Source organism: Lutra lutra, chromosome X, assembly GCF_902655055.1.
Source record: "Lutra lutra chromosome X, mLutLut1.2, whole genome shotgun sequence".
NCBI lineage: Eukaryota > Metazoa > Chordata > Mammalia > Carnivora > Mustelidae > Lutra > Lutra lutra.
In genome coordinates, this window is record NC_062296.1 from 16185410 (window position 1) to 16213051 (window position 27642).

Genomic DNA, 27642 nt, shown 5'->3' on the forward strand with positions numbered 1-27642 from the left:
TTCCTGCCACGTGAGAGTATCATCCTTGTTTTCTAGACGACCATGAGCTGCAGGCCACTCTCACCTCTCAAAGCCTGCCATCAGGTCCCCCTCCTGGGGCATCTTAGAGGTGGCATGGGCATTGGCCACATTTCCCCATTCAAAACTGTGCTTTCTTGCAAATGTTCAGTTTCATACAGGATACAGGACGGTTGGCAGAAGGTGATCAGGGTAGAAAACAAAGAAAGCAGTTGAGTATTGTGGAATGAAATTGGAGGTTGATGTGTTGTGCACAAAATAATTGATTCTCCTAAAAGATCCTAGGAAATGACTAGAAGTCCAAATGCTTTAGAATATTGCAATTGATTTGAACTCATGGGTCATTATAATGTTGACACTATATTTCTATTGTATACTGTTGATATAACTGCTAAATTAGCTGACTATAAAAAACACTTCTGGTGGAGAGGCAACATGGGGGGTTTGGGGGGTAGGAAAAGAATAAATGAAACAAGATGGGATCAGGAGGGAGACAAACCATAAGAGACTCTTAATCTCACAAAACAAACTGAGGGTTGCTTAGGGTCGGGGGGTCGGGAGAGGGTGGTGGGGTTATGGACATTGGGGATGTTATGTGCTATGGTGAGTGCTGTGACGTGTGTAAACCTGGTGATTCACAGACCTGTACCCCTCGGGCTAATAATATATGTTTATCAAAAATTTTTAAAATTTAATTTAAAAAACTTCTGTATCATCTTTCTCTTATGAAATTAAAAACAAATGTTTCACACTTCTAGGAAAATATTTTAAATGTGGCATGTTATTGATAATAAAAGAAGCAAAATGTGTATGTTCTTGTCTCTTGATTGTACACCAGATTTGACTCATCCCAACCAAAATTTCTGATTATTATGTATGTTCACACTAAGAATAATGTCACAACAGTAAATAGTTTTGTTGACTTGGTTGAAATGAAGAGGAGCTGATCACAGGGGGGCCTGAGTGGCTCAGTCTTTTGGGCATCTCCCTTCAGCTCGGGTCATGATTCCCAGCTCCTGGGATGGAGCCCCAAAGGCAGATTCCCTGCTCAGAGGGGAGTCTGCTTCTCCCTCTCCCTCTGTTGTTCCCCCTGCTTGTGCACGCTCTCTCTCTCTCTCAAATAAATAAATAAAATCTTTTTTTAAAAAAAGCTGACCACAGCCTAGGAGATACAAATTTTCATACACTGTAAGATGATGACATTGGCATTAAAATGCACAGGACAGAGACATGATAAGGGACCGAGTATGACAGATACGTACAAGTGTGCATAGAGGTCATTATGCCCACAGAAATGATTGTGTCAAATTTGTATCTTGATGGGCTCAATTTTTGATGAAAACAACTGGCTGAGTAATATTCTTTCTGTCTGTAAGATAAAGTGTATTTGAGTACAAATGGAGACATGATAAGGCATCAGACCAAAGGCAATCAAGATACAATTGCACACACATTAGGGACTGCCACAAAACTTCTGTAATTTTTATTTATTTATTTGAGAGAGAGAATGCGTACATGCTTGCAGGGCGTGGGGAGTCTCAGAGAGAGAGAGAGAGAGACAGAGAAAATCTGAAGCAGACTCTCTACTGAATCCAGAGCCCAATGCAGGGCTCCATCTCATGACCCTGAGATCATAACCTGAACCAAAACCAGGAGTCAGACACTCAACAGACTGAGCTGCTCAGGCACCCTGAGACCTGTACAAAGGTTTAAAAGGTATGATATCAGATTACATAAAGACATTATACCAAATCAAAAGCGTATTGTCAAATGAACTATGATTTCTTACATAACTTGTATAGGCAGGATCATATTATGAACAAAATTGAGAAAGTTAATAAAGCTCTGCAACCATAAACTATGGCTCTATATAAAGCCATTTCCTTTAAAAAAAAGAAAATGTCTATTCCCTTGTTTTCATGAATGAAAGTAACTTTGAAAGTGTGTTTGATGCTTATGTAGCCATAGCAAAGATGGGAATATATTTCTTGAGTACCCAGTGAAGGGAAGATAAGTATAGAACTTAGAAATGCACATAATATCAGGCGCCTGGGTGGCTCAGTGGGTTAAGCCGCTGCCTTCGACTCAGGTCATGATCTCAGGGTCCTGGGATCGAGTCCCGTGTCAGGCTCTCTGCTCAGCAGGGAGCCTGCTTCCCTCTCTCTCTCTCTCTCTCTCTCTCTCTCTGCCTGCCTCTCCATCTACTTGTGATCTCTCTCTGTCAAATAAATAAATAAAATCTTTAAAAAAAAAAGAAATGCACATATCACCACATGATAGATTCAATTTTTAAGGGGGGAGTACATATCAAATAGAAATTAGGGAGTAAAAATGTACTAATTTCACATTCAAAGGGAAATATTTCAAATTAAATGAAGTGTCCTCAAGGCTTGGAATTTTTAACAGAAAAACATTACTCTGTATGACTACATCTGATTTACGAAAAGAAGTGACTGCTGTGATTTATAAAGGTGATGACAATGTAAGTTCTGTAGAAATTTCATTGATAGCAATTAGTTTAAAGCAGAGACAGTATCTGGACTTTGTAACACATCAGAATTGTGTTTGGATCTTAGAAATCTGATTCATGAATTTTTCTTTGTCCACTCTTGTCAAAATGTAGTAGTCTTGCGATTTTTTTAAAGGTTTTATTTACTTGACACAGAGAGAGAGATCACAAGTAGGCAGAGAGGCAGGCAGAGGGGGGGGGGGAAGCAGCTCCCTGCTGAGCAGAGAGCCTGATATGGGGCTCGATCCCAGGACCCTGAAATCATGACCTGAGCCAAAGGCAGAGGCTTAACCCACTGAGCCACCCAGGCACCCCAGTCTTGAGGTTTTTATTGAACAACACCAATCACAGCAGCATCCTGCAAAAGAACTTCCAATAAGCTGAAGTTAAATAAAGATCATTAGAGATCATCAGTTGGCAGGAGAGGTTTGCACACATGGCAATTTGCTCATCAAAAAGGACATTGGCAAAGAAGTATAGGATCAAAATATGATTGATGAGTTTGCTACCATGAAAGCCAGAAAGTCAAATTATAACAAATTCTATTTGGGTACAAAAGAGAAGGAAGTTGAGGGAAATTGGAAGAGGAGGTGAACCATGAGAGACTATGGACTCTGAAAAACAATCTGAGGGTTTTGAAGGGGCGGGGGGGAGGTTGGGGGATCCAGGTGGTGGATATTAGAGAGGGCACGGATTGCATGGAGCACTGGGTGTGGTGCAAAAATAATGAATACTATTATGCTGAAAAAATAAAAAATTAAAAAAATATTCAAATTGAGAATAGTATTGTGAGTTAAGGAACACCTACCTTTCAATTTTACAATACCTTTTCAATGACTTTCGAAAGTATATTTTTACTTCCTTAATTCCAATATAATTAACATAGTGATAAATGAGTTCTAGGTTTATATAGTGATTCTTTGATTCTGTACATTACTCACTGCTCATCATGATAAGTGGACTCTTAATCCCCTTCACCTATTTCACCTACCCCCCTCCTTTTGGTAGCCACCAGGTTGTCCTCTATTCTTAAGTGTCTGCTCTTAGTTTGTCTCTTTTTTCTTTGTTCATTTGTTTTGTGTCTTAAATTGAACATATGGGGGAATTCATGTTATCTGACTTTTTTTGACAAATGGGTAGAGAAGATGTGGTATATACAACTGAGGGTTTTACTTTAGATGGGACGACACAGTGCCTCTCTGAGGAGGTGACATTTAAGGAGAGATAGGAAGGATGACAAGACATTGTAAGGGAGATTGAGGCAGTGGGAAGTCCACTGCAAAGGCCCCCAATGGGCGCAGGTTGCCACATACTGAGAAGCTGCAGGCCAGGGTGGCTGTAGTGCAGGGACTGGGGGGAAGAGGTGAGGGCCCAAAGTGTGCTTGGACACAAGCATGAATCTTTTCAACTGCCCCTTCCATGATTGCACTTGCCAATCTTTCATGGCCGAATGGTTCAATGTCATGGTTAAAACAGTTTAAACACAGGTCTGTGCAGCCCACAGCTCCCCACAAAAGGGATTTTTGCTAGAAGGGGATAACTCTATTCCTCTTTTTATGTTCCCTGACCATCACTTTTAATGATTACACGAATTGGATAATGAAGTCGTGGAAAGTCAACTTGAAGCAGACGATCAGCTATAAGTGGAAGCCTGCTGCACATCCAAGGGCACAATCATGTGGGACCCTAAGTTTTGATCTTCAGAGATGACCTACTCATTATGTGCGAGCTCTTTCCTGAACCATCAGGGTAAGTTGTCATGGAAGCAGGGTGGGAAGATGAGTATCCAGGGTTAATTGCACCCCCCTCATCAAGGCTCCTGAAAACATTCTCTGGCTCCAGAGACCCTGCTGCTTCTCTGTCCCTAATCAGTAAGAGTTGGCTTTACCACTTCCTGAGAGAGCCACCTTGCCTGTGCCTTCAGCTGCCTTGGCTTGAATCTCCTCCTCACAACAGAAGAGCCGAATCATCTCTATTCCACAGATGGTAAGAAGGAGTAGAAGAGGTTGCACATTCCGAGTGTGTTGTTGGACTTGGCGGCACCCAGAAATCTGTGGGTTCATGCTGAGGGTGATGAGGAGTGATCGCTGGGCTCCCTAATGCTGTGTGACCACTACATGCAGATGGACTCTGGGGAACCCAGAGCATAAGGGAGACACTCTAAATGTACAGAGAGCTAGCCACAGGTCGACATGCTTTTGGGGGCAGGAACACCCTCCCTAAGGGGATGTGGGCTTTAGCTTTCAACAGGCTCTCCACTGTTAATGTGAACTTGTTTTCAGTGAGTCCCCTTGAGGGAAGAATTTGTTGGTCCAGGTGCAGGCTTTCAGAATTAAAGCCATCCTTTCTTCCTTGATCCACTCCATGTTGCAGAAACTGCCTAGGGGCACTCAACCTTCTGTCCTGGTCTCTTGAATCCAGGAAGTCTCCTGCTATACTTGGAGATCAAAGGAGGTCTTATCATGCACTTTATGAAAATTAATAAAGGGAAACGTCACTAAGTCAGGATCAAGAGGCGAGAATGGGGAGCTCTCACACCCTACTATCTGTGGCCAATTGGGAATCCAACAGGAAGACAGGAAATTTGCAAGTCCATACTAACTCAACTACTGCTTTACTGTCCCAGCAGGAGGAAGAAAGATTTTCCTGCTCCATCCAGCAACAGCCCAGCCAGTGAAGGACAGTCACAGCCCAACAATGAGAAGCTGCTGTACTTCCAAATCCCAGTTTCCTCCAGTGGACTCTTGTTTACAGCTGCCCCCTCTCATCTATAAAAGAGCTTCCTCTCCTTTGTTCTCTGGGACCTGCCTATGGTTTTGCTGTAACTTGCTTGTCCTAGATTGCAAGTCTCTGCTTTTCCCAAATAAATGCATTTTGCTGGCAAAATGACTGACAGTTTTATTTTTAAGGCTCACAACTTTTTCACTTGGGAAGGCAAAATCCTGACACTTGTTAGTCTATAGATCTAAATATAGTAAGGACTATAGGTTCCCTTTTGTGAAGCAGGGACACGGTGCTGTACTATTCTCAAGAGCACACGCTATGGCCTAAGGGACACTGAGAATCACTCTGGTGTCAGCTCCCAGCCAGCTGTTAGATGGAGAAAGGACAGGCTTTCTGCAGGGTCAGTGTCTTCAGGTGTTAAGTGGGAATTGTGACCTCTGCTTCATTAGGTGGCTGTGGGGTTGTGGTGAGGAGGATGGTAAGAAACCAAAGTCTACCCTGGCATGTTTGAGGTGCTTGGGAAAGGTTCTGCTCAGGCTTGGTGCTGCCTATAGGATACAAGCATGACCCAATACCTCAGAGAGGCTACAGGCTCTGGGCCAGAGAGAAGTACAGCGTGGGCCATTCACTGGGGGCCAGTGATCTCATTTGGGGAGCACACAGACTGCAGACCCCCCTGTGGGCCAGGGATTTGCTGAGGAACCGAAGTTTAGCCCTGTCTGACAGGGTAGCTCTTCCTGAAAGTCCTCAGGGCTGAAGAGCTAGGGAGAGCTTGAGGCAGGTGAAAGCAAGACCCCCCTCTTCTGGGAGCTCCTGTCAGGGAGGGAGAGTGAGCAGAGAATGTTCCAGAGCCAGGGTCAGATGACAAATAAGGACCAATGGCAGACTGTGAGCCAGGAGTAGCTGGAGGCTGTGAAGTCTGGGGGCAGCCCTGGAGCAGTGGAAAGAGCTTGGCTTCAAGCCAGCCCTGGTTCTGAGTGGCTGCTCCAGGTCCACCCATGAGCATATATTGCTCATGACCTGGGGTTATATGCCTAATCTTTCTGTGTTTCCACATCCCCTCCTACAAACCGAGGCCCCTGACAGCATCAACCTCCCAGACTGGTTGTGAGGGCCAAAAGTAATTCATTCGGTATTTGCTCTAAACCATCTAAGTGGCAGCTGCTTATCTAGGTGTGAAAGAACAGTGAACTGGACCCTCTTCTCATGCTTCTTCCATTCCAGCTTGGAGATAACAACACTTCACAAGCAGAGCGACTGTCAGTTAATATCAGCACAATGTAAAAAAGTTGAAATTGGAGAAGAGATGTGAAATGAGTGGTGCGAAGCATGTCCAATGGTGAGCAACAATATGTGACAGCTACTCTTTCCTACCATTATAATGGGCAGGAAGAAGAAATGGGACTTGGTGGTTCTAGTGGTAATGTATTCCTCATTATTATGTATTAGGAGCCCTTTGTCAAATAACCTGAAAACCCACTAGTTTTGAGTGGGCCCTAGGACATGAAAAAGTCCTCTGCTCCTACACCTATGACCTCCAGAGGAGTCTCCGATGAACAGGTGGCTGGAGAACAAAACTAAACACCTCTGGCCTAGATTATTGGTATTCCTTCACTGTAGGCGGCAACACTATATTGATTTTATATTGCTACACAAGAAATCATCACAAGCAGAACAGCTTAAAACACCACACATCATGGCCTCGCAGTTCTGGACATGGAAAGACCCAGAAGGCTCATCTAGCATCTCTGCTGGATGACTCACAAACCCAAGTGAAAGCCTTAGCTAGTTTGGTGCTTATCTAGAAGCTCTGGAATCATCCACTTCAACTCATTGAGGGTGTTGACAAGTCTACCTTCTGAAGGGTGGAGAACAAGGTTCCCATTTCCTTGCAGCTGTCAGCCAAGAGGTGCTGTACAGTCTACAGCCATCTTCATGCCTTCTTAGGAGTGCTTCTTTATCCTCACATTGGTCATTGTGTGCCACATGCTTTTTGTGCTTTGAGTCTCTCTGACCTCCTCCTCCATTCCTTGATGGGGAAAACTTTGAAAGGATCCCCTGAGTGGGTCAGGCCCACCCATATTCTCTCTGCATCTCAGGGTCAACTGACTTGGGATCTTAATTACATCAGCAAAATCCCACCAGAATGGTACTCAGACGTGGTATTTCTGTGTTTGATAGAAGAGATGGGAATATGGGAGGGCATGATTAAAATCTTGCTGTGTTAGTCTGCTCATGCTGCTTTAACAAAATATAGCAGACTGGGAGGCTTCAACCACAGAAATCAATTTCTCATTGTTCTGGAGGCTGGGAAGTCCAAGATCAAGGTGCTGGCAGGTTCACTTTCAGGTGAGGGCTCTTTTCCTGGCTTGCAGACAGCCGCTGCTGCCATGGTTTGAATGTTTGTGTCCCCCACCCCAAATTCATATGTTGAAATCTTAATCCCCCAATGTGATGGTACTTTGAGGTAGGGGCCTGTCTTTCTGGGCTCAGTGGCTGGGAGGGACTGTCCCTTGTTGATGCTTGGAGTCAGGCAGGGAGTCAGTAGATGAAAGGGATGGCTACTCCTCTCTACATCAACATCATGTACTTTGAAATGGGGTCTTCAGCAGATCTACATGAACAGGATTTTTGCCCTTCTAAAAGAGGTTCCAGAGGTGCCTGGGTGGTTCAGTTGGTTGGGCATCCAATTCTTGATTTCAGCTCAGGTCATGATTTCAGAGCTGTGTGATCAAACCCTGCCTGGGGCTCCACTCTCAACAGGGAGTCTGCTTGAGAATCTTTCACTCCCTCTGCCCCCACTCATGGATCTCTCTCTCCCTTTCTCTCTCTCAAATAAATAAATCTTTAAAAAAAAAAAAGAGCCTCTAGAGTGTTCCCTCAGTCCTTCAGCCTTGTGAGGACACAGTGAAAAGACAGCTGTTTGTGAACCAAGAAGCAAGTTCTCACCACACACTGAATCTGCCCATGCCTGATCATGGACTTCCCAGCCTCCAGAATGGTGAAAAATACATTTCTGTTGCTTTCAAGTTACCCAGTCTATGGTGTTTTGTTATAGCTTCCCTAATAGACTAAGATAGGTGCCATCTTGCTGTGTCCTCATATCATGAAGGAAGAGACCAAGCTATCTGGTTTCTTCTTATAAGGGCACTAATATCATCATCATGAGGGCTCCACCCCCATGACCTCATCTAAACCTAATTACTTCCCAAGGGCCCATTTCCAAATACCCTCACATTGTGGGTTAGGACTTCAACATATGAATTTGGGGAAAGACACAAACATTTAGTCATAACACTTGCTTACCACACAGGCCAAATGTGGACAACATCCGTACTACAGTCTCACCTGGGATTTCCTTGAAGGACACCAGTGAAGGGTAAGCCAGAGGGTAGATTTGAGCAGAGGTACAAGTGTATGGTCCTGTACAAGCTGTGTTCAAGTCATTGGCTGAATGGTCAGGGACTTTGAGGGTATGTGATTGAAAATTTGTGACAAGGAGGCCTGGAAAGGAGGTATGTGGATACACCCATCCAGACAGACATATGAAGATAAGTGTGTCGCATGGGTGATCAGCAAATAACCTTGCTGGTGCAGAAGTTTAATAATCTAATGAATAAGGTATTCATTATCTAGGTATCAATCAGCCTCTTCCTACAGCATTTGTATCATCCCCAGTGAGCTCAAGTGCAAAGTCACCAAAGTGGCAGGGATGAAGATTATGCCAGAAATCATGACTTCTCAGAAACAGTATCTATTGTATATCAGCATCCAGCATAATTTGATTTTTCTCCTACAGTCAGGATTCATGGGTCTTGAAATCCAGGGGTGAAAATGGAAGAACCTCATATCACAGTTTATCCCTAAATTCTTCCCACCTTTATGACTTCAGGCTTAGCTAAACCAAAGGTCTTCATCCCAGAGGGAGACATGATTTCACCAAGGAACACACCAGTGATGCCAATGAGAGGGAACTGGGACTGCCAGCTAGCCATTTTGGTCCCCTCAGCCTTCTCAATCCAGAGGCAAAGAAGGGAGTCCCGTACTGGCTGGCAATCAAAGAGTATCTGGGTTCCTGCTACACAAAGAACTAAGAAGGGGTATGCCAAATATGTCTGGAGAGCTTCTTACTACTCTCTCATTTTGTGTTTCGAGTTTCTGGAAAATGGCAACAACTCATTTAAGGAAGAACATCAAATGGCCCAGACCCTTCAGCAATGAAGTCTTGAGTCACTCTATCAGATAAAGCACCATGACCAGCTGAGGTTCTGACTCAGGGCAAAAAGAATAAGAGGTGGGCAGTGAAAGGAAGCAGTTATAAATTCCAGCTACAACCATGTGACCTGCTACAGAACCCAGGACTGTAATATCATTGAGCTTGGTAAGTTAATAACATACTCCTCCTCTGGTTGATAAGTTAATAACATCCCCCTCCTCAGGTAAGAGAACAAAGAAAGAAACAAACAACAAACTGCTTTCACAGAAAATTGTTAGGGCTATAGCCCAACTTATACTGACAGAGAACCATAAAATTTAAAGTCTCCACTGCCTTTTTTCTTAGCCTTTTCTTGACTACAACATTTTAGGAGGGTTTCAGCAATATCTCATTCCATCATACAGCATAGAAAGTTTATCCTTGCTTCTCACTGGTCTTTGCAAGAACACAATTTTTTTTTCTTTCCTGGTGGTTAACCTTCTTGAGATGGGGGCAGGATTCTATTTTTTCTAATACCTTCTCAAGTTGCTGAATTAATACACCTCTTTAAAACCTGAAAGTAAAGACAAATACAAGTACAGAGGCTATCTAACACATCTCTGATATGTAAGAGATAGTAGTGGATACACAATAGAGCTTACAGTCCCCATGGGAATAGGAAAATGCATCTTCTTGGAAAAATGCCAAGAGTACCAATTGAGGGCCTATGCCCACACCAGATATAATGAATATGGACATTCCATGGGCTTGAAAGAATGGGTTAGACTAAGATAATATCCACCAATATGCCTAGGAAAATAAGCGTGAACTATGATTGAGGGCTGGGGCTTTTTTGTGACCCTGTTCAGCACTGAACACAACTGTTTGAAAAAATTGGAGAGTTTAAAAAAAAAAAAAGAAAGTGGAGAGTTCTTTGTTTACACCTACCTTGCAGCTTCCATGATGGTGAATTCAACAAATTGTTTCTTGACTGCAAGAGGTCCTTGCACTTCTTTAATCAAAGTGAAAATCCTTTCATACTCTGAAAATCATTTTTTTAATTCAACATTTTTAAAAACATGAAGATGGTCTAGAATTCCACCTTAGTGAATCCACTCTGTCAGTAATCATTCCTCATGGGCTAGAGGGTTACATGGTGTTTGTGTTTTGAATGCTCACTAAGGAAACGATTGTAAACACTAACCAAGCAAAAGGTACTTAGGAATTTTGAGACCAATTCGAGAGAAATCACCCTAAATTATGTAAAAACCCAATATGGTCAAAGGATGAGTTCAAGAGGTGGGTTGAATATTCTAAATCATGGAATGAGACAGACTTCCCATGGTTTTATTAGAGCCATTCTTTCACTACTTACTTCGCCCAAACTTCCTAACTTCCTTCATTAATTGATATTTTATATCATCATTAATTTTCTTTGCCACAGCAGGACTTATTTGCAATGTATTTGGCACTGCTCCTGGTGAAGACATTGCTGGACCTTTTGGGTCACCTGCAGAGCCACTGCAGTTTTTGGTTCCTCCTCCAAGTGAATTACTACCAGGTTTTGGACATCTTTAGCAAAGATCTTTAGCAAAGGACATCTTTAGCAAAGTCATCAGTGGGAGAACCCTGTTGGTTGGGTGGAATACCAGATCCTGCCCTGTTCGTAACTTCTGGCGCAGCAGCTTTTGGCAAGAATCCATCAGGTGGAGTTGGATGACTTTCTGTCTTCTTGTCACAGACATCGTGAGTGACAGTAGCACCTGGAAACCAGTTAAGAGATTGAGCTCTGAGGTAGGTGTATTTTGTCACTCCCACAGGGACATCCCTGTCCTCTGCAGTTTTGAGAACATTATTTATTTCATAAAGCAAGAGTATGTACCAAGTGGAAATGTCAGATCCCACAAATAGGGCTCTGTAAAGATTATACAATAAATCATCTTTTCTCTCTTGGCACTATGAATTCATACAAAAATGTGGTTGGACAGCACAACTAATAAATAAACATTCACAGAGCCCTGGCACTCATGATTTAATGTCTCCTTGATGCCCTTTACAAGGTGGAAAGCTGAACATCTCACTTGATGTCAAGATATCTGATTTTGGCACTCCATCACCAAAAATCCCAGTCAGTATATGATCTTCCTCATTTGTCTTTTCTATCTCAAAAAGGTGAATTTCCTTTTACTCCAAGTCCAACACCTCTACTTCAAATGCTCAGCCTTCTCTGTGCCAGGAACCTTGCCAAATGCTGGGAGATCAGCAGGGAACCAGACAGACAGAAACAGTCCCTACCCTTATGGAACTTGCATCCTCATGGGGAAGTCAGATGGTATGTGTAAAAAAGGAAAAGGGATTAACATCATTTGAATTTGTGTTGGGAAGGAAGGAAGCAGGGATGTGAGTGAGAGCAGGATGGGAAGCCTCCATGATGTGAGGTCAGGTAGGGCTCTCTGAGGAGGTGATCCCTGGGCAGAGCCAGGAGCAGGAGACAGAGCCGGCCTGTGCACACACAGAGGAGGCAGTCTGGCTGCCATGAGGGCCATGCACAGCCTCTACAAGGGGATAAGCCAGGGCCATGGAGCAAAGGTCAGAGGCAGAGAGAGCAAGGAGGACATGTAGAAGACACATGATGGGAGGAGAGGATGGCAGGGTCAGGTCGTGCAGGACACAGAGACCAGTGTCAGGAGCTCAGATTCTGTTCTGCATGCTCGGGGAGTTGATGATGACTTTCAGGATAGACATAGCACAATCTGGTTTCTGTGTGGATATGGTCACTTTGGCCGCAGGGCAGTGAATGGGTTAGACAGAGACAAGAATGGGAAGCCAGGGTCGGGGGTGGGGGGGCTGGGTGGCTCAGTCAGTTAAGGGTCTACCTTCAGCTCAGGTCATGATCCTGGGGTTCTGGGACCGAGCCCCACATCGGGCTCTCTGCTCATGAGGAGACTTCTTCTCCCTCTCATTCTGCATGCCACTCCCCCTGCTTATGCTCTCTCAGTCAAATAAATAAACAAAATCTGAAAAAAAAAAAAGAATGGGAAGCAGGGAAATCTGATGAGAAACTGCTATAGTAGCTTGGGGACAGATGGTGGCAGCATACACTAGAAAGATGGAGACAAAGGGGCCAATACAAGAATTCTGTTGGATGTCAGGTTGCCTGGACTTGCTAAAGGATGGAAGTGAGAGAAGAACAGAAGAATAACAAGAAGAATCATGAGCAAATCTAAGTGTTCTGGCCTGAACCACTGGGGAAATAATAGTACAGGTGTGTGCAGGTTGTTAGGCCACTGCTCACAGAGTCGCAAGTGTGGTTAACCTTTCCTGATTCTAGTCCAGTGACCTCAGGTTGGTAGCTTAAACTAGGCCATGGTTGGGACCATTTACACTATGGATATCTACAACTATATATATTGGGGATTCTAGACCCTCCCAGGACTCCCCTACCTGTGGGCAGCATGTTGTTACACCTTTTTGAATGTTACATGGATGGATAGTGTTATTAGCTGAGATGCAGAAGGCTGAAAGTAGAGAATTTTTGGAAAGGGAGAGGATCAGAAGTTCATGTAGAAGCAGTTGCATGTTAGACATGTAGTAGACACTGATTAGAGATGCCATGTAAGCAGTTGTATTTGAGGCTAAAGTTCAGGAGCAAATTGTAGTCTAAAAGTACAAAGGTGAGAGTTCTTAGGTGTGAATCATAAACTGTAAGTCTGTGGAATAACTTAAGGAGGTAGAGGGTTGAAGTAAGAAGGGTCCAATATCCTGTTTTGAGCCTCTGAAATATTAGAGGTGGGAAAGAAGAGGGGAAAACTAGAAAAGAGAGAAGGAAAAGGAGTCACTAATAAGGGGATAAGGAATCTGGGGAATGTGGTGTCTGGAAACCCAAGAAGTTGTCCATGGAAGAGAAAGCAAACAAACATATCACGTGTTGCTAAGAAATTAAAGTCAGCGTGTAGCAGCCACTGGTGACCTTGACACTAGTGGCTTCATTGGACTATTTTAGGGAGAAGCCAGACTAGGTTAGAGCGCTGGGTTAGACCATGAACACAATGTGAAGACAGGCAGAACATGTGCAGACCCACCCTGTTGTCAAGCCCGTCATCTTTTCTGCCTCAGGAACTCTTTATTCTAAGTCTTACTTACACCACTCCAAATGGTTGGACCTAACACTGCGACTTGCCCCCCACACTTGCAAACATGCTCATATCTGTCCATCCCTCAAGGACATAACTACAAACTTCCTCTGACATGGCTGAGCCCTAAAGATGGGGTTCCCACACTCCCTACTCTTTGCTTAACCATGGTGACATACTCCACCTTCTCTTAGTTGATGAGGGGCTGCTGGGCTTTCCAGGACGCTTCATTTGCTGTTGAAGTTCTGCTGAAAACTGATCTCCTCCATCATTCTTTGTTTGCTGAAAAATGTCCATGAACATACTCCATTAAAGACAAAATCCAATCATTGGAAAACCACACTCTTCATATACTCATATAGCCATGCATTTATATTATTAATATAAATTTTAATCATTAGCCAAAAATTTATACTCACCCAACCCACACTGTGTTCTCAGAAAATGCAATCCAATTTTAATTTAACCTAAGTGAAATAAGGAGGAGGTAAAATACAAGGTTTGGGTCCAAAACAAAACATGGGACAACCATGGCTGTTAAGAATGCTGGAGAATGAGTGGCTCTCATCAGTCAAAATTAGAAATACATGATTATCTCTTTGGAGTACACACCATGTTGCTTTACATTTTATTAGTGGAAAAAAAAGAAAATACCTTTTTTGGGCTTTGTGCTTTAAATCTCTTAACAAACACTGATTAACACTCCATTAAATGATACATGTAAATAGTAAAAGGTAGAATCTATTGAAAATGTAAATCTGCCCATCCCAAACTTTATGGAGAATGAAATCTGTCATCCTTGGAGCTGGGTGGGTGTAGGGAGTGCTTTTCAGTGTTGGTAGTAAATCAAATGTGAAAGCAAGGGTGTAATCCATTAACTAAAAGCTGTTTTCACCAAAGGATAACCTGAGGATATGCCCCTGCACTACCTGAATACAGTTGAAATAAGAATATTTTCCCCAACCATTTGCATTTCCCATAAAAGAGGAATCCAGAATGGGTGAAAATGTTTTCATTGAGCATTTACTGTCCACCAGGTATTGTTCTCAGTGCTTTACATTAACTCAATCCTCCACCAAGCCCTTAGGTGTGATTACTATCTCCATTGTTAAAAATGAGGAGACTAAGGCACAGAAAATTAAGAAAAAGTCCAATTAACTGAGGAGTTTGGGGTGAGATGGGACAACTGTAAGTCTTGTTTTGTTACAGAAGAGATGGTAGCATGTTCTGTGCCTTTCTATCAATGATCTCTTCCATGAGAGCAGATACAAACCTCTTCATCTTCATGCTTCACTGATTAAGTCAGTATGTCTGTCTCATAGACACTACACATGTCTCACACTAAAATGTTCATAAGGACAATCCAATCATGGCAACATTATCTAGTACCTCAAGTTTCAAGAGGAACACTTAGCCATTTTCTGGGAAGAGCACTAATGACTTGAATAATGGAAACAGAGGAAGTAGACTATGATCTCAACATCAAAAGGGTTACTTGAGGATGAGGTGGGCAAGAATACAGACTATGGAGCCAGAAAGATGTGGATTCAAATCGCTACTCTATCTCTTACCAGCTGTGTCATTCAGGACAAGGCGTTTGACCCCTGTCAGCCATTGTCTTATTAAAGGGCAGATAGGAACACTTGTCCGCAGAACAATTGTAAGCATTAAATGTGATGATCTAAAGCACCAGCTACTGCTTTAGTAAATGGCAACTATTATTTTTGTCCCACCACCACACTCTCAGATCAGCAGGCTCCCACCTTTTGTTCACAGAAGAATACTTGTATCATATTTCACCTTCTAAATAAATAGTAGAGCATATGACTTACATTAATCCTTTGGAGAAAATAATTATACCAAATATACCATAATTTGAGCAGAAATTGTCATAGTTATGTTACCTTCTTATTATTTTTAAGCCAATAGCTGGAAGTATAAACTCTTTTAGGTTGTCCTGGATCAGTCTCCTGAATGGGAGAAGCTGTCGTCTTCAGATGTTTCTCATAGTTAACTATTTGTGTGAGTAGAACACTCTGATGGGAAATTAGGAAGTCATTGGGAAAGAAATTGATGTTATGCAGCGCAAATGTATGATCCTCTAGGGAGGACATAGCCAAATAATGTGTTAGTGAGGTGCACCATGGCTCTAAATAGGATTTAGAATCTCATATCTAGGATATCTATCACACTCCAGAGTCTAGAATCATCTCTCCTCATCTAAGTCATTAATCAGTCCACCAATACTACTGTCTATAGGCTAAAACCACTACGTCCAGAACAACTTCCTTTATGACTCAAGCCAGGCTAGAGAATGGGTTGATCAACCTTATACTACCCTCCCAACTAAAAGACCATATTTTTTCCCATTTGGAAGAGCCTGTGTTCCATGACATTGTTTTATAATCCAAAGAGCCTTGGACCTTAACTTCTTTGAATAATTTCATTAAACCTACAGATTCTATTTCTAGGAGAGTTGCTTTATAAACAAAACTTGGTGTATAATTTCAGGGGTGTGTCCAGACTAAGATCCGTTCAATTAGACAGATGATCCCACTTAAAATCTTCAAAAAGGGGACAAAGAAGCATTATAGACTGACACAAATTATCCTACATACTACCAGTTAAGTTACTTTCATATAAATAAGGAATTCTCTGCTGAACTCATAACTGTAGGCAGTGTGATACAGCGTTAGGATGTGCAATCTCTGGAATCTTCTAGATCTAGATTCTGCCACTTTTCAACTGGCTAAATCTGAGGGAACTACTTTTACCATAAAATGAGCATAAAACAGTATCTACCTCATGGAACTGTTTTAAGGATTACAAGAGATAAAGCATGAAGAGGGCACTGTATGGGAGATAGTCCAAGATGGTGGGAGGGGTAGGAGAAATTAGTTTAGTCTGGCCCAAGTAATTCACCTAGATAGCTATCAAATCTTTCTGAACACCTGTGAACTCAACCAGAGATGTAAGAATAGCTGCAACCCTAAAAATAGAAAAACAACCACTTTCTGCAAGGTAGGAGGTACAGAGAAGTGAATCTGAGGCAATGTATCAGAAGATAGACCGTGGGGTGGGTAGAAGGAGCCTCCATAAGCCAGCTACTGAAAAGCAATATACCAGAGAAGCACACAATCAGGACGTACAGAAGTTTGCTCCAATGGGAGGTGTCCCTGCCTAAATGGCACTCAGGTGGTAAAGTGGAGTGGAATCCTAGGTGGGACCATGTGGTCTCAGAATCCCCAGGGGTGCCTGGTGCGGCAGAGCTCCCAGGCATCAGAGCGAGGAAGATGGCTGCAAACGGCAAGCCAAAGAGTGGGCTCTCAGCTCAGGGTTGCCATAAACCAAGACCCACGGCACGCTAGGGAGACCTCTCTATGAGCAGGGACCCAACAAGTGGAAGAACTGGCCAGAACCCCGCTGTCCTCACCTGGGAGGAGCACTGTGGGTGTGTGTTGCAGGAATCTGCAGCATTTGGAGACTCAAGACAGGGTCGTGTGCCTGAGACAGAAACACTTGGTCACAGGCCAGGTGAGCATGGAGTGCAGATGAAGACCAGGGAGACAAGAGTGATTGATAGCTTTTCCCTGAGGGTTCACTGAGGAGTGAGACCCCAAGCTCTTGGCCCCGGGGCTGGAGATTGGGAGGCCACCATTTTCCATCCTCTAAAACTGTGTGGAAAGCCTTCAGGGAGCAAAAGCCACATAGAGCAATCAGGAGCCACTTACTTAGGTTGGCCACCTGTCAAGGGCACTGGGGATCCACCAGGGGCAAAGACAGCTGAGAATCAGTGCAACAGGTCCCTCCCCAAGAGGGAGAATATACAGCCAAGACCAAGTTTACAGAGCATACAGAACTGTAAAACTCCAGGGCTAAAGGAATATAGCATATATAATTCATGGTATTTTCCCCACAATTCTTTACTCTTTCAATTTTAATTTTTCTTCTCTTTCCTTTGGTAAACAGTTTATTTTATCAACTTTTTTTTATTGTGTTATGTTAATTACCATAAAATACATCATCAGTTTTTGATGCGGTGTTCCAATATTCATTGTTTATGTACAACACCCAGTGCTACATACAATACGTGCCCTCCTTAATACCCACCACCAGGCTCAACTCTTTTATTTAATGTTTTTGAATTTTCCTTTTATAGTTACATTCTACCCTTTCATTGTATTTAATTTTATGTTTGTGTATACATACATGTCTAAGGAAAAAATATATATGTTTTCTTTCTTTACAATTTTGGGATGCAGTTTCTTCTAACCAGCAGACCAAAATACACCCAGAATCTAGTGTATGGCTCTATTCTCTTCACCTGTCTGATCATACTTTCTCTTTTTTTTCTCCTTTTTTTGTTTACATCTTTTCTAGTTTTCATCTTTACAGTTATATTCTATCCTTTCAATGTATTTAATTTTGTTTTTCTATATATTTGTTTTCTTTGCTTTAGAGTTTTGATACGATGTGCTTTCTTCTAACAAACTGACCAAAATATACTGTGAATATAGTGGATTGTTCTGTTCTGTTCACCTGTCTGTTTGTATTCCTACTTTTTTTTTTCTTTAAATGTTCATTTGTATCACTACATTCTATCCTTTCATTGTATTTATTTTTAATTTTGTACATATAGGTTCTTCTTTCTTTATAATTTTGGGATCTAGTTTTCTAACAAACAGACCAAAATACACATAGGATTCAGTGTATTGTTCTGTTCTGTTCAATATTCTCTTTTTTAATTTTTATTTTCAGTTTCAGGTCTCTTCTGATTTCTTCAGTGTATATTTATCTGGGGTCATTTTTGCCACTGTCTAGTGTATATTTCTCTGGGGTCATTGTTGCCATTTTATTATTTCATTCTCTCACTCATCAATTCTTCCCTGGACAGAATGACAGGATGGAAAAACTCACCTCAAAAAAGAGAACAAGAGGGAATACTGACTACCAAGGACATAATTAACATGGACATAAGTAACATGTTGGCACTAGAGTTCAGAATAATTAAAAGTTACTAGCTTCTCTTGAAAAGTTAAAAGTTACTAGCTTCTCTTGAAAAAAGCATAGAATACATTATAGAACCCCTTACTGGAGAAATTAAAGAACTAAAATCTAATCAAGTTGAAATAAAAAATTTTATTAATAAGATGCAGTAAAAAATGGAGACTCTAACTACTAATATAAATGAGGCAGAAGAGAGAATTAGTGATATAGAGGACAAAATGATGGAGAATAAAGAAGGTGAGAAAAAGAGAGATAAACAACTACTGGATCATGAGGGGAGAATTCAAGAGATAAGTGATATCTTAAAGTGAAACAATTAGAATAATTGGGATCTCAGAAGAAGAGGAAGGGGGGAGAGTAGGTATATTGGAGCAAATTATAGTGGAGAACGTCCCTAATCTGAGGAAGGAAACAGGCATTCAAATCCAGGAGGCACATAGAACCCCTATCAAAATCAATAAAAATAGGTCAACACCAAAATATAATAGAAAACTAGCGAATCTCAGACACAAAGAGAAAATCCAGAAAACAGCTCAGGACAAGAGGTCTGTAACCTACAAGGGTAGAAACATTAGACTGGCTGGAGACCCATCCAAAGTGATCCAGGAGGCCAGAAAGGACTGGCATGATATATTTAGGGTGCTAAGTGAGAAAAATATGCATTCAAGAATACTTTATTCAGGTAGGATTTCATTCAAAATATAAGGAGTGATAAAAAGCTTCCAGGACAACTAAAAGAATTTGTGATCACCAAACCAGCCCTGCAAGAAATATTGAAAGGGGTCCTCTAAGCAAAGAGAGAACCCAAAAGTAACATAGACCAGAAAGGAACAGAAACAATATAGAGTAAAAGTTACCTTATAGGCAATACAGTGGCACTAATTCATCTTTCAATAGTTACCCTGAATGTAAATGCGCTAAATACCCCAATCAAAAGAAATAAGGTATCAGACTGGATAAAAAAGCAAGATTCATGGGCGCCTGGGTGGCTCAGTGGGTTAAGCCGCTGCCTTCCGCTCAGGTCATGATCTCAGGGTCCTGGGATCGAGGCCCGCATCGGGCTCTCTGCTCAGCAGGGAGCCTGCTTCCCTCTCTCTCTCTCTCTGCCTGCCTCTCCGTCTGCTTGTGATCTCTCTCTGTCAAATAAATAAATAAAATCTTTAAAAAAAAAAAAAGCAAGATTCATCGGTATGCTGTCTACAATAGACTCATTTTAGACCCAAAGATACCATAAGATTGAAAGTGAGGGGGTGGGAAACCATTTATCATGCTAATGGACATCAAAGAAAGCTGGGGTGGCAATCCTTCTATCAGACAAATTAGATTTTAAGCCAAACACTGTAATAAGACATGAGGAAGGACACTATATCATAATTAAAGGGTCTGGCCAAAAAGAATATCTAACAATTGTAAGTATTTAGCCCCTAACATGGGAGCATCCAATTATATAAACCAATTAATAACAAAATCAAAGAAACACATCAATAATAATACAATAATAACAGGGAACATTAACATCCCACTCACTGCAATGGACAGATCATCCAAGCAGATCAACAAGGAAACAAGGACTTTGAAAGACACACTGGACCAGATGGACTTCACAGATATATTCAGAACAATCCATCTAAAGCAACAGAATACACATTTTTCTCAAGTGCACATGGAACATTCTCCAGAATAAATCACATACTGGGATACAAATCACATACTGGTACCAAAAGATTGGGATCATTCCCTGCATATTTTTGGAACACAATGCTTTGAAACAGGAACTCAATCACAAGAAGAAGTTTGGAAAGAATTCAAATACATGGAGGCTAAAGAGCATCCTACTAAAGAATGAATGGGTCAACCAGAAAATTAAAGAGGACCTTTAAAAATTCATGGAAACAAATGAAAATGAAAACACAACTATACAAAACCTTTGGGGTACAGCAAAGGTGGTCCTAAGAGGGATGTATGTACCTCAATATCATCAAAGCCATCTATGAAAAACCCACTGCAAATATCATTCTCAATGGGGAAAAACAGCTGTTCCTGCTGCTTGTGTGCTTTCTCTCTCTCTCCCTCTCTCTCCTTCTCTCTCTGATAAATAAATAAATAAAATCTTTAACAAAATTAAAAATTAAGGAGAAAGTAAGCACAAAGAAATACAAAGAAAAAGCACAAAGTAACTTGCTAAATCCAAATCCAAATATTATTTGTAATAATAAATATAAACAAAACTAAACTTGCCAGTGAAGGTTACCAGTAGGGATTTTTTTTAATTCTACTTATACATTCTTTAAAAGAGAAACATTTAAAATTGAGAACATGGAATGATTGAAATTTAAAAATTAATATTTTATGCCTGGCAAATATTTTTATACCAGGCAAATATTAATCAAAAGAAAGCGGAGGTTTATTTATTATTTATTTATTTATTTATTTATTATTTATTTATTTATTAACATCAAATAAAAAAAAAACTTTAAAATGCATTATTACCATGCAAAGGTCATGAGAAAATAATCAGATTTAATTTCACCAGGAATGTTTAACAGTTGTCCACTTGCATGAACCTAATAAAACAGCCTCAAAAATATATAAAGCAAGAATAAGCAGAACTACTGAAGGAAATTGAAAATTTCACCTTCATTGCAGAAGATTTTTAACATAATTCTCTACATTATTGTTAGTTCAAACAGACAAAAGATGAGTAAATGGATAAATGTTAATAATACAATTAGAAAGTTCAATTTATGGCCAAAAATCATAGTATAAATTCTTTTCAAGCATACTTAGAAAAATAGCCACAGCATGGAAGCACTGGGTATGGTGCATAAACAATGAATTCTGAAACACTGAAAAGAAATTAAAAAAAAAAGAAATAAAAATTAAAAAAAGAAAAAAGAAAAATGGCCACGGTCTCATCAATGTTCAGATACATAGTTTCATACAGCCCATACTCTCTAAGCAAAATGAAATTAAATTAGAAGTCAAGAGCAAAAGGAAAATGTATTTAGAGGTTTTTAAACACTCTTCTAAACCAATACATAGAAATGAATAAGGAAAATATTACGTAACAGAACTTTTTGGATGCTATGAAAGTGGACCTCAAAGGTATAGCCTTCCTTATGCTCTTTTGTTAAAAAGGGGGACAATGGGGTAACTGGGTGGCTCAGTTGGCTAAGCGTCTGCCTTCGGCTCAGGTCACAATCTCAGGGTTCTGGGATTGGGCCCCACATTAGGCCCTCTGCTTAGCGGGGAGTCTGCTTCTCCCTTTCCCTCTGTCCTTCCCCCATCTTGTGCACTCTTGCTTTCTCTCTCTCTCTCTCTCAAATAAATAAATAAATAAAATCTTTTTTAAAAATAAAAAAGGAAAAAAAGACTGACAATCAGTTATCATTGTCCAGTGTTAGAAGTTGGAAGAAAGGGGCGCCTGGGTGGCTCAGTGGGTTAAAGCCTCTGCCTTCAGCTCAGGTCATGGTCTCAGGGTCCTGGGATCGAGTCCCGCATCGGGCTCTCTGCTCAGCAGGGAACCTGCTTCCTCCTCTTTCTCTCTCTGCCTGCCTCTCTGCCTACTTGTGATCTCTCTCTGTCAAATAAATAAATAAAATCTTAAAAAAGAAGCAGTTGGAAGAAAGGTAGACTAAATCCAGAGAAAGTAGAAAGAAGGACGTAGTAAAGATAGAGCAGAAATTAATGAGATAGAAAAAGAAACTGCAATAAAGAAAATCAACAAAATCCAAAGTTTGTCCTTTGAAAACAACAAAAACACTGACAAGCCTTTAATGAGGTTAATCAAGAGAAAGATAATCTACCAATAAGTAATACTAGGAATGAAAAGGGAAAGATAACTAAGGATCCAGTAAAGATTTTTAAGAGGGGATAGTGAGTACTGTGAACTTTATATTAAATTTGAAAATATAGGTGAAATAGAAAAATTCACAGAAAAATATAACTATCTTTGTGGAAATTAGGGTTTTTTTTTTTTAGAGAACAAGAGAGAATGCATGCCATGGGGGGTGGGGAGCAGAGGGAGAGGAACAGAGAGAATCTTAAGCAGACTTCATGCCCAGTGCAGAGCCCAACAAGGGGCTCAATGTCACGACCGTGAGATCATGACCTGAGCCAAAATCAAGAGTTGGACACTTAACCGACTGAGCTATCCAGGTGCCCTGAGAATCTTTTTATAAGTACATTAGATAACCATATGGGGAAAATGAACCTTGATCTTTACAACTTTCCATACACAAAATTTATTTCCAATGCATCAGAAATCTAGAAGAAAACTTGTGACATCATCATCATGACTTTGCGGTAAGCAAAGATTTTTAAACAGGGTACAAAAACAAATCTAAGATTGATTAATTGGAGTTCATTAAGAACCTCTTTTCATCAAAAGACATTATTAAGAGAGTGAAAAAGTAAACCAGGGACTCACAGAAGATATATATTCATAGCATATACGTATGAGAAAAGATTTAAGTTCAGAACTTAATTGATAAGATTTAAGTTCAGAAATTGATAAGAAAAAGGCAACCCCCCAAAAGATGGACAAATTGCCTGAAAAGGAACTTCATAAGGACATCCGCAAATGGCCACTAAACTGACAAATAAGCATAACTCATTAATCAGCAGAGGAATATAAGTCAAAGCCACAACGAAATGCCATTAAACGCCCACCAGAATAGCTATGTTTGTAAGAATTCGATGTAGCTGGAACGCTCATACATTTCTGGATTGACACACGGGTTCCCCTGTGCCTCAGTTGGCACTTGATCACAACCATCCATTGTGACAATGTGAAAAATTGTGGCATCACCACATGCCATGGATTACTTTTATCCCATTGACCACTGGCAAGAAGCAAAGCACTGCCCTCAAGCCCAAAGGCCCAGCGAAACCAACCGCAAAATCTCATCCTAAGTGTCTACCCCCAGGGACCATCCTACCTGCAGCCCCAGCTCTATTTCAGAGGGCATCACACCTGTAGAGAGAAACCACAGAGTAATCTGAACATTACTGTTTAAACATTTACATGTTTAATATAAAGAATTATTAACTCAAATACGGGGGAATAGAGTAACAAGAGATTGATGGGGAGGAAGTTAGCAGAACTCTAGGTAGAGGAAAAGCAGATAAAAGGAGCGGCTACTGTCCCCAGAATTGAAAGAGAGCACTTGCAATGGGCTGAATGTTTGTGCCTAGCTCCCTAAATTCGTATATGAAATCTTAATCCCAGGATAGTGGTATTTGCAGGTGGGATCGTGGAGAGGTCATTCCATCATAAGGGCTCCGCTTCCATGGTAATTACATGGCTCCACCTTTGCGGGACTGGGATTAGGGCCCTTGTAAGAAGAGGTTTTCTTTCTGTGGTGTGAGGATAGAAGAAGTCAGCTGTCTGCGACCCGGCAGAGGCCCCTCACCAGAACCTGTCCATGCTGGCACCCTGGTCTTGAACGTCCAGCCTCAGAACTGTAAGAAATACTGTTAAATAAATAAATAAATCTTTTTTTTTTTTAAAAAGTGGGGGGTGGCCTGGGTGGCTTAGTGGGTTAAAGCCTCTGCCTTCAGCTCAGGTCATGATCCCAGGGTCCTAGGATCGAGCCCCGCATCCGGCTCTCTGCTCCTCGGGGAGCCTGCTTCCCCCCCTCTCTCTCTGCCTGCCTCTCTGCCTACTTGTGATCTCTGTTAAATAAATAAATAAAATCTTAAAAAAAAAAAAAGAACTATAAGAAATAAATTGCCCGTTGTTTCTTAAGCCACCCAGTCTGTGGTCCTCTGTTGTGGCACCCAAGACAGTCAATCCTCCCACTCTTCACCCGGCCATTACAGAGATAGAACATTCAAAGAAAATCCCACTGCCGCTCCCCCCACCCCACCCCCACACACACATCATTCCTCGGCTGAGTTAAAACACTCAAGGTGGAATTCCCCAAGGATCGAGTGAGCTCCCGCAAGGAAAACTGCTGCTCAGAGCTAAGAAGGAGCAACCAGGACGCATCCTGTCAGGGCTGAGAGCACACAAGGCAAAGTCCTGCTCAACCAGAAGACTCTGAACTATTATCACTGCCCCCAGGGAGGTGTAAGGGCAGCTGCAGGACTTGGGGTGCTGTTGGCCACGCTGCCCCGCAGCAGCCCAACCCCGAGAAGCTGTGCGCGGTGTACAGCCTGGTGCTGGAGAAGCCTCACGCCCCCAGCAGCCTGCTGTGCTCGCTGCCCAGAACGAGAACGCGAAACTTTTCCCTTGACTCTGGCGCCCTCTACAGGCAAACGTTAGTAACAACAGCCACAAGAAAAATTTAAAGGCCCCAGAACATTTCCACAGAGCAGGACAAGAGAAAATTTGGAGCTTACAGGCAATATAACTAGGCACTTTATTAACACACTACAAAAAGGAGTGTCACGATCATCCCAAAGAATGCAAAAAAAAAAACCAGGACAAAAAGCAACAAGTATTCATGAAGAAAGAGTTAAAAGCATTTGTTAAGGAGGGTATATAAATCTACACAAATTAAAAAAATAAAAATAAATCTGCAGAAATCTTCAGCATACATTATTCCTAGGTGAATAATTGGAAGTATTGCTTGTGATGTCAGAGACAAGTTTGCCCACCGTCGTCCCTTCTGTCCAACACTCCCTACTGGAACTCCTACCCTGCACCTTCAGATAGTAAATGGCTGTTTGCTCAGAGCGAGCTCTCACACTGGTCAGTGATGGACGAGCCCAGGAGTGGAGTCACCAGGCATGTCCACTAGTGACAAGTGTCTGGGAATAGAGATTTCTGGGGAGCTCCCATCAGTTTAGTCCCCTCCAGTGGCTGACAGGTTGCTGGTGTTCCGAGCTACTGTGGACGTGAGGTCCTTGGTTTCAAGGCCACTGCGGAGCTGAGGAGGGGGCAGTGAGAACAGTGCTGGTGACAACAGCCCAAAGCTCCCCGTCTCTAGCGGGACGGAGCCATCTTTCTTGAGTGAAGGCTCTTCCGGTTGCTGCCAGGCTTGGGTTAATTAGCACGGTTCTGAAACCAGTTAATTAGGATTTGCCCGTGTTCTCCTTGCCTGTATGCTGGAGTGGATTTTCCCAGGCCCTGCCTCCACCGACCCAGACATGCCTCCTCCTATAGGCTACATAGTAAACTAAGTATAAAATCCAGTGCATGAGACTGTAAATTATTTATGCTGTTTCTCTCTTGTTCTGGAAGGAAACTGGAATAGTCAGTGCCTGCATATCAGGAAGAACTCTCTAGAATCCCAGGCTGCACGTATTGCTTCTCTAGCCAACTGGTTTTAGCAAAATCCACATGAGCGTATGTGAATCGCCATTCCGGGAGGGTATTTATTCATTTTTTTTTAATTTTGTGTGACAAATTACCCCAATTTCATGGCTTCAAAAATCATGCCAAACTTAGAGGCTTGAAACAATATTGTTCTTTCTTCCCTCAGGGTCCTGGAGCTCAGAAGTCTGATTTCAGCCGAGCTGGGCTCTCGTCTAGAAGATCTGGGTTGGATTGCGGTTCCGAATTCATTCGCATCTTTGGCCGAAGTCAAGTCCTTTGTGCTATGAGACAGATGCTGCATTTCTCACAGGCTGTTAGCAAGGGCTCAGTGTCACCTCTAGAGGTCACTCTCGGGCCCTTTTCATGTGGCTCTGTTGTCTCCAAGGGAGCAATGACACATCAAATTCTGATGTTTCTAAGTCCCTGGGCTGCAGCCACCAGCTGGAGGACACTGATTCAAAGGCTCAGGAGGGCGGCTGGGCGCTCCCATTCATCCCACTACAAGGGTCAGATGATCAGTAATCTCAGTTCCATCTGCGAAGTCACTTTTGTCCTGTAATGTCGGGATGGGAGGACACCAGGGGGCAAAGGTCACGGGGAACATCTTGGAATTCTCCCCAGCAAGAGAAAGAAGTGAAGGTTGCAGGACTCAGAGCCATGGGTTTGGGGCCACTTCCTCGTGCAAAGCCCTCATGGCTTCGGGACCTGCTTGGGCTGATCTTGCACACACCACTTCCCTTTGGGAAAGGGTGCTTCTGTGCACACCTGCGGCTATGACTTGGTGGGTCAGAGAGCACCCAGGTTAGGACGGACAGCTCAGGTGGCATGGGGACACGGTGTCCCCTGGTCAAGCCTTCAGTCCTACTAAGGCCAGTAGTAAGCCCAGTGTTATTCCAAAGGACCGGAATGATGTTTTGGTTTGTGCTGGCTTTGGAGCCGGGCTCCTCTAATTTGTGCTGGTTTGGAGCCGGGGTCCTCTGATTATGGACAAATCTGATTATTTCTTGTCCCCAACAGACGGTCACACTGGTAAAGGGTTGCAGGCCCCTTTGGGTATGCATGGGAGAAAGATAATAACAGAAACTTTTTTAGAAGGGCGCTTCCGTAAGAAGCCTCCCCCTTCATACACGAGTTTTTGGATCTTTGACTAAGTCAGGTGTGGGGTTTGATTGATTCAGGGACCCTTGGTCAGAAGGGGAGTAAGCAGGTGTACGTGGGCAACGCACGAGATACTCCCATGTCAATACGCCCACGTCCACTTACTTTGGTCAATGGAAACTACACCAAGTTAATTCATTCAGGACTGCTAATGGCCATGAACTGCGGGAGAGAAGGTTTGGGTCACCCCAATAGGAACAGGACCATCACCAGGCAAGGTGCTTGCTGAGAGCTAAGGGAATGTGGAATGAGTAATGAGAGAAGTGACCACACAACCATTTGTAGAGTCAAGGACTGTAATAATTATGAATATTACTTCCTTACTTTGATATAAATAAGTTTACATACAGAGTAACCAAATGCTTTTTTTTTTAAGATTTTATTTATTTGAGGGATAGAGAGCATGAGCTGGAGAGGAGGAACAGAGGGAGAAGCAGACTCCCCGCTGAGCAGGGAACCTGACACAGGGCTCAATCCCAGGACCCTGGGATCATGATCTGAGCAAAAGGCAGAGGCTCAACACCATCCAGGAGCCCCACCCACTATTTTGGGGTTTCATCCCCTCACCCCCTTAGCCACTAACTTAGAACGTTTGTTAATGTGAAGTAACTTTATTTCTCAGTATTCAAGATGC